The sequence below is a fragment of the Heterodontus francisci genome, chromosome 21 (assembly GCF_036365525.1).
Source record: "Heterodontus francisci isolate sHetFra1 chromosome 21, sHetFra1.hap1, whole genome shotgun sequence".
NCBI lineage: Eukaryota > Metazoa > Chordata > Chondrichthyes > Heterodontiformes > Heterodontidae > Heterodontus > Heterodontus francisci.
The window spans coordinates 24,183,723-24,192,100 of record NC_090391.1 but is presented as its reverse complement, the minus strand read 5'-3'; the positions used below and the strand labels follow the sequence as shown (position 1 = coordinate 24,192,100).

At 43.7% G+C, this 8,378-nt stretch overlaps 1 pseudogene; it reads left to right on the top strand.

The window, feature by feature from the left end:
* Positions 1 to 283: 283 nt before the first annotated feature.
* On the top strand, positions 284 to 7,767 carry LOC137381062 (probable G-protein coupled receptor 139; annotated as a pseudogene).
* The last annotated feature ends 611 nt before the right edge of the window (positions 7,768 to 8,378 follow it).

Genomic DNA, 8,378 nt, shown 5'->3' with positions numbered 1-8,378 from the left:
GATAGAACAGTTTTTAAACCAGACTGGGAAAGGACGGCGGGGGAGGATAATGATCAATATTGAATTTAACAATTGCAGTATCGTTCTTTTGTCAATTAATCTCTCCTGTCTTCCATCGTATCACAGGCTTTTCCGTTTGTTCTTTCAGGTCCAATCATTTTAATACATCACTGGATGCAGGATCACATTTATACATCTCAATAACTCCTCAATCAAACTGGTAACTTTGCTCCAGTCTGATGTATAATGTCTCTGTTTATTTCCCTTCCTCACAGTTAACTTGCTGACGATTGGGATCCTGTCTCGGGGAAAGTGTGGTCTCTCCAAATGTGTCACTCGCTACCTGGTGGCCATGTCAGCGGCGGATCTACTGGTCATTATCCTGGACCTGATATTGAGACACATTCCCATTGTTTATTGGGAACAGTTCCTGTTCCTGACGTCCATCCCTGTGTGTAATGTCCATGCCATCATGCTTTACGCAGCCACAGACTGTTCTGTCTGGTTCACCGTCACTTTCACCTTTGATCGATTTGTGGCCATTTGTTGCCAGAAGCTGAAAAGAAAATATTGCAGCGAGAAAACAGTGGCTCTGGTTCTGGGAACAGTGACTGTGCTGAGCTGTTTGAAGAACGTCACCCGGTATTTTATGTTAATGGATCGGTATTGGCTGAAGAACCAACCTTGGTTTTGTTTTGTCGCACAGGCTGTTCTATCCTCTCGGGTCTGGGGAACAATAGACCTCCTCCACAACATTGTAAATCCGGCGCTCCCATTTGTGGTGATTCTGCTGCTCAATGCTCTCACCGTGAGACACATCTTAGTGAGCAGCAGAGGACGCAGGAGAATCCGAGCTCACAGCAGTGGGCAGAGTCACAGAGACCCCGAGATGGAGAGTCGAAGGAAATCAGTGATTTTACTGTTAGTTATCTCGGGGAATTTCATCCTCTTATGGGCACTGTTAATGCTGTATTCAATGTGGTGGCGGATGTGGTATTTGGGCTATCGGTCTGTAATTCTACGTTGGTTTCTGCAGGAATTAGGGTTTATGCTGCAACTCCTGAGTTGTTGCACAAACACTGCGATTTATGCTATCACCCAGACTCAGTTCAGAGAGCAGTTGAAGAATGTGCTGAAATACCCCTTTATTCCAATTGTTAAATTCATTCAATGATGAGGACATGAATTAAAGCATGTCTACCCGACAAAACCCGGCAAAACCCGGCAGCATGTGTCGGGTTCGGTTCGGGTCAGGTCTATATTCTGCGTCCTGCTTTCGGGCTCGGGTCCGGTCCGGCTGGACTGCACTGTTTAGATTTTACAGTCTTGGTGCTTCTTGTCATGTCTGCCTATGTGAAAACCACGATATAAATACATATTATGCATCAAAACATAAGTGTGACATTATAAAACCAAACTTTTCACTGTTAAGATTTCAAAAAAAGAATTAAAATGTGGGAACGCAGGTTTTATTTTTCCAGACTGGTTTTAAGTCTGGAATTTTTTGAGAATTACATGACTGAGGCAATTGTATTTAAAATAACAATAGCGTATGAAATTCAATAACACAAATTAGAGGCTGCCTTCTCTGCCCAAAGGAAAGCCATGAGTAGATTGTAACGTCCTTTCATATTTCAGTTATATTCACTGCTTAAATGGCATGAAATTTACCGAATAATTGCGAAACAGTCATGTGAGTTAAAATTAGCCTCTAGAGGAACTAATGTCTCATTTTATACACAACACATGCTTAAAATATAATATATGAGCGTGTTTGTTTGAACACTGCAAGCACAGACTTGGAAACATCGTTGTGGTGCCTTGCCCAGACCACACTTATTGTAAGCATTTTGATGATTTGTCTTAACCTAAAATATAACAAGAACGTTCAAGAATTAGAACTACCCGCTATTGAAAGAGATCAAAAATAATTAGTCTGCCCCGAAATTCCATGATGGGATTGTTTATGTAGAACGTTACCTTGCAGCTGTTGTGATTTGCATCCGGAAAGCTGCCATATTATGATTGAAAGCGAGTGTCATAGATCACATCAATGGATCTTGTGCAAGGAATCCGCTAGGAATTATGAGATAAGCCAAAACACAGGATCTGTGGGTGGGAGACTAACTGATACTCAAGTTACACTCATTTTGATAATGCAATGTTTCAAACGCAAATATTAAAACAAAAATGCATAAAACCGATTTATATTGTCTCTAGACTAGACGTTAATTGGCATTCTGCACACATTTTTTGTATATATGGGGGAAATTGGGTGCTGGGGGGTAAATAATCTCCACTGACCATCCAAGTATAAATTCTAAATCTTCCACAGTAATGAATTAAAACACTCTGGCATATTAACTGCTGTTATAGTCTATATTAGTCAACCTAATAGTTTATGTTCCTTGAATGAAGTTCTCCTCTGATCCTAAAGGGCTGGTGTTCTGTTACACGTCAGTGAATAGAGAGTTGGCTATCTCTAGTAACTTCAGTTCATGTCAAAACCAATTGGAAGACATTAAACAGTGTTGCATTATAAATGCAATATTTTCCCATCGAATATGGATAATTTCAAACAATCTATAACGGCTGTAGATGTAATGTTGATTGATTTTCAAAGCCAGCCTTTGCTCCATTACTTGCCAACTAATTGTTTCACAGTCACAGACAAGCAACATTGCAGCGAAAAAACCATTTACGAGATTAACTAAAAATAAAAGTATATCAAACCACGTATGCACAGGAAGAGACATAAGGTGGTTCTTTTCCCAGAGAATGTGGAGTCTGTGGAATACATTGTCAGCTGGTGTGCTGGGTGCTGATTTTCTCAGCGGCTTCAAGAGGGAGCTGCATCATTTCTTGACTGTGAGAAAGGTTGTGTCATATAGAAGGTAAGTTTCTTCAGATGTAACATGTGGTCCATGTAATCTCGTGGACCTGTTTTCGACTGCCAGACCAGCAGGGCATTGAAGAGGAAATTTACAGAGTCCTTTCTTCCACACATTAGGCCAGGGTTTTTTTAATGTTGTTTTGCCACTCCTGGTAGATTTAGATGCGATTTAGGGAGAGGGAAAAAGTGTTTAGCCAAGATGGTCCAGTTATCTGGGTCTGGGGCAATGTTTATGGGTCAACTATTCCTGCGTGTCCCTGCGTCATTTCCATATGTTTGGAAGCTGGAAATTTCCCTCTATGTCTACTCAAATTGTACAGGGACCTGAATGCAATAAATGCTCTACAAATACCTCCTTCATTAATATTATAGATGAAGAAGTAAGTAGCAGAAGATCTAAAACAGACAGAAGTTGGTTATGCTCTCTGATAGCACGATGGTTGGGTTCCTGAACCGTCTGCTAATGCAAGAGTAATGTGGAAAACTCACAGCCTGTTTAAATTCTGGACATGGCTTTCCAGCTCAGCTACTATTTCTTCCAAGTGGCTTGTCAGGACTTGGTTTGCACGTAACTCCTGCCCTTCAAATGCATTAACTTCCCCTAGTATTTCCTTTAACTGATCCTAAAACTGGAGTTGGGCACTATCTAAACTATTGATCACTGATGTCTCTGTATTTGACACTGGGGCTGTGTCGTTGTTCAACTCCCTCTTCCCTCTTCCTGAACTGATGTGCCTGTTACTGCTCAATTCATACAAATCCTCCCGATTTTTCCCCGCAATTTAATTCATAGAATTGTCAGAACATTTCCTTTGATGACTTCTCATATAGCTTCACTGTCTCTGCTGGACACCACTGGGGCAGTCGAACCTCCATCAAATTGACGACGACAGATGCTGAATCATAATTCACGTCATGGCACAACACCTTGCCTGTTGGAATTAGCACCAACCCGTTTCTGGGTCCAAGTGTTGTTAGAGGACACATGACCACTATAACTTGGGCCTTTGGGGTCCTGGATGGGGATTGTTTTCCAAGTGCTATCAGTTCGGTAGCATTGGCGTTGTTTGGGGGATCTGGGACCATGCAAGATTCCAGACTCTGAGTTCAGTCCGGTCCAGATCCAAAATCCCGCCATTGGAATTTGGTAGCAATAGCTGCCGCCTTCTTGCATTTACATTCTGATAACACGCACATAAATCCCTTGCTCCTTCTTTCACCACTTGTCCCAACATAAATTTGCTCCCCCCCGCCCCGCCCCCCCCCCCTTTGTCCCTGTAACCCGTCTAAACGAGTCATTTCACAATCTTTCCCAGTACCCGACATAGGCAGCAGCTGCCAGCTCGTCCTGCTTTGCCCTCATTGTGCTGGGGAGTTTTATAGCCTTCTCTATTCCAGCATCGGGGTCATGTATTCCATACCCTGTCCTATGGTCTCTGTTCGTTAGTAAGATGGATCCATCCTCATATTCGTCTCTTTTTGCCAGGCTAGGAACCCCACATCTATATCCCATACCCTTTCTACCTATCACACATGGTCTCTCCGCGGATACATCAATCGTTCCCCCTTCAGGTCCATTTGTGAGAGAAAACATATCCAAGGCGATGTGATTGATACTCACTGTCACATCGTTTATTTTACCGTTCAGCAACATCTGTGCCTGGGTGTGACAGGTTAAGAAAATCACTAGGGATTACGCTGGAAAAGCCTAAAAGCATTTCAAAACCCAAAATGTCGCCAATAAGTGGTGCTTGCAATTTGAATAGGACCTTTCTACATTTGTCAGGACTCGGGAGGCGTAAACCACTAGTCTCAGCCCGTTGTACCGCTCTTGGAGTAACACTGCACTCAAACTATCCCAATGGGCTGCTATCTCAAAGTAAAATCCCTCATTTTCATTTATTGCTCCCAGTGCTGGGGCAGTTTGTAGTCTCTCCTTCAGGTGGGTCAATGCCTCCTGGCAACTTTCACCCCATTCCCTTCCTATTCTATCCCTTTCCTAAGTGAAGGGGCTGCTGTTGCCGCACAAGTTTGCTGAACTCCCTAAAACACCCCATTATTCCCAGAAAGAAACGTATCCCAGACACGTCCTTCGCGGCAGTTCGTTCCTGCAAAGCTCTCCTTTTGTTTTCATCTATCGCCTTCTGCTCTGCCCCAATCATTAGTCCTAGAAACTGCGACTCCTCCAGCCCAATCTGAACTTCTTGGTGTTCACCTTCAGCCATGTCTCATTTAACAGCATCAACAGTTCATCGAATAGTGAGTGACCTGTGATCCTTTGTACTACCCGAGAGCAGCAGTAGGTTATCCATGTACTGTATCAGCTGGCTGTGCTGCCTACAAATCTTCAGGGCATCTGCCATACACTGATGTAAATTCGAGGGGCTGTTGTGAAACCCCAGTGGGAGGCACGTCCATGTGTACCGTTGTCCCTTAAATATGAAGCCAGATGCATATTTTGTTTTCCCATCTTAATGGAATTGACCAAAACCCATTTGCTATATCCAATAGTGTGAACATTGTCGCCTCCGCAGGGATATTCCCGATTGAACCTGCCACCGCTGCTATAGTGGGTGTACAGGTGGGGATGTTTTTCCTGAGAACCCGGTAATCCAACGTGGTTCTGCACGACAGATCGTTTAGTTGTTAGGTGACAGATCCTAACCAAACACAGTGGCAAGTTTATGTGGATCGCTATTGTTCTCAGGACACTCTACCACGACATAAGATCACCCTCTACCTTCACCTCTACCTCTGCCACCCTAACACAATCATGTTGGTGGTTTGCGAAAATGGTGAGACTATCTTGCACACACTTCCTATAGGTATGTGAGAAGAAAAAGATTAGAGAAGTCATATGTAGGTACCTACAGTCAGAAACAGGAGAATTTATTATGGTGAACAAAGAAATGGCTGACCAACTAAACGGATACTTTGGTTTTCCCTTCACAAAATATCATACCAGAAATTATGGGGAACACATGGTTTCGTGAGAGAGAGAAGAACTGAAGGAAATCAGTATTAGTAAAGAAACAGTGTTTGGGAAATTGATGGTATTGAAGGACAATAGATCCCCAGGGCCTTATGGTCTGCATCCCAGAGTACTTAAGGAAGTGGCCCTAGAGGTGGCGGATACATTGGTAGTCATCTTTCATGACTCTATAGACTCTGGAACAGTTCCTAGAGATTGGAAGGTAGCATATGTAAACCCACTATTTAAAAAGGGAGGTAGAGAGAAAGCAAGGAATTATAGACCAGTCCACCTAGCGTCGGTTGTGGGGAAAACTCTACTGCCATTATCAAAGATTTTACAGCTTAGATAACAGTGGTAGAATCAGACAGAGTCAGAATCGATTTACGAAAGGGAAATCATGCTTGACAAATCTACTAGAATTCTTCGAGGATGTAACAAGTAGAGTTGATGAGGGGAAGCCAGTGGATGTGGTTTATTTGCAGTTTAAGAAGGATTTCTACAAAGTCCCACATAAGAGATTACCTTGTAAAATTAAAGTGCATGGGATTGGGGGTAGTGCATTGCAATGGATAGAAAATTGGTTGGCAGACAGGAAACAAAGAGTAGGGATAAATGGGTATTTTTCTGAATGGTCGACTGTGGGGTACCCCAGCTATTCAAAATACATATTAATGATTTAGATGAGGGAACTAAATGTAATAACACCAAATTTGCAGATGACTTAAAACTGGGTGTGAGGGTGAGTTGTGAGGAGGATACAGAGAGGCTTCAGGGTGATCTAAACAAGTTGACTGAGTGGACAAATGCATGGCAGATGCAGTATAATGTAGTTAAATGTGAGGTTATTCATTTTGGTAGTAATAACAGAAAGGCAGCCTATTTTCTGAACGGCTATAAAATGAGAGAGGGGTATATGCAAAGAGACCTGTATGTTCTTGTACACCAGTCACTGAATGTAAGCATGCAGGTGCAACAGGTGGTGAACAATGCAAATGGAATGATGTCCTTCATAGAGAGAGGATTGGATTGCAGGACCAGGGATGTCTGCGACAGTTATACAGGGTTTTGGTGAGGCCACACCTGGGATATTGTGTGCAGTTTTGTTCTCCTTATCTGAGGAAGTATGTTCTTGCTATAGAAGAAGTGCAGCGTAGGTTTACCAGACTGATTCCTGGGATGGTGGAACCGACGTATGAGGAGAGATTGAGTCGGTTAGGATTATATTCGCTGAAGTTCAGATGAGTGATGGGGTCTCATAGAAACCTATAAAATTCTGGCGGTGCATGACAGGGTAGAGGCAGGAAGTATGTTCCCGACGGTGGGGGTGTCAGAACCAGGGGATCATAATATAAGGATATGGGGTAAATTATTCAGGACTGAGACAAGGAAAAATTTCTTCACTAAGAGAGTCGTGAACCTGTGGAATTCGCTACCACAGAAAGCAGTTGAGGCTAAAACATTGCATGATTTCAGGGAGGAGTAGGATATAGCTCTTGGCTTTGAAGGGATCAAAGGATATGAGGTGGTAGTGGGAACAGGTTACTGAGTTGGATGATCAGCCATGATCATAATGAATGGCGGTGCAGGCTTGAAGTGCCGAATCGCCTACTTTTGCTCCTATTTTCTATGTTTCTATGTTTCTGAAAAGTGACTGAGGTGTTTTGCACTAACTGGCCTATATCGTAGCTTCCCCTCTGCTGCAGTGTGCAGGCGGTACCCTTCACCTTGTCATCATTGCAGAACTACAAAAATCTCCTTTAAATCATCTGGGTCCACTGCCCCCCATAGGCATGTCTACACTGACATGATGGGCCAGAAAGAAGTTGGCCCCCAGGACACCAGTGCCGACCTGTTCCAATTGCATCACGACACATTTTCACTTAGTGGCAAGGGGTTCTAAGTCTTGGTGTTCGACGCTGTTCCAGCCTGTTCTTTCCTTGTTAAGACCATTAACTTAAACGAAGTTCTACCCGACTAAGGAGAAGTGGTCGGATTCGGTGAGTGGACTACAGTGCTGGAAGCTCCGGGATCTACTGGAAACTCCCCCGTCGGCTCTCCCCCATTCATCCTAATTGGGCGGGCAAATGTGTTCAAGATGGCCACGGCTTAGAAATTGCAAAGGAGTGGGGTATTGGCCCTCTCACTGTTCACTACGGCGCCCAGTTTTCTCTGTCCCTAACCACAACCTGTTGTAATGCAGTCACCAGAGGTTTTACTGGTACATCTACACTCTCTTTCTCTGCCTCCACTTCCCGATGCTCCGATCCCGGGGAACCACCGTTTTCCTTCTCTTTCTCCACCTCTACATCTGCAGCTTTGGCCCGGACTGGTTGGTCCTGCTTTACCCCACTTCGGGAACCTACACTCTGTGATCTAGTGTCCTGTCCTTCCGCAGGTAAAACATTCCCTGTCATAGAACCATAGAAAAATTATGACACAGAGGATCCCGTCAACTGACTCTTTCCCGGTTTCATCTCAATCTATACCACCTTCTCCTGGCACCATGAGAGA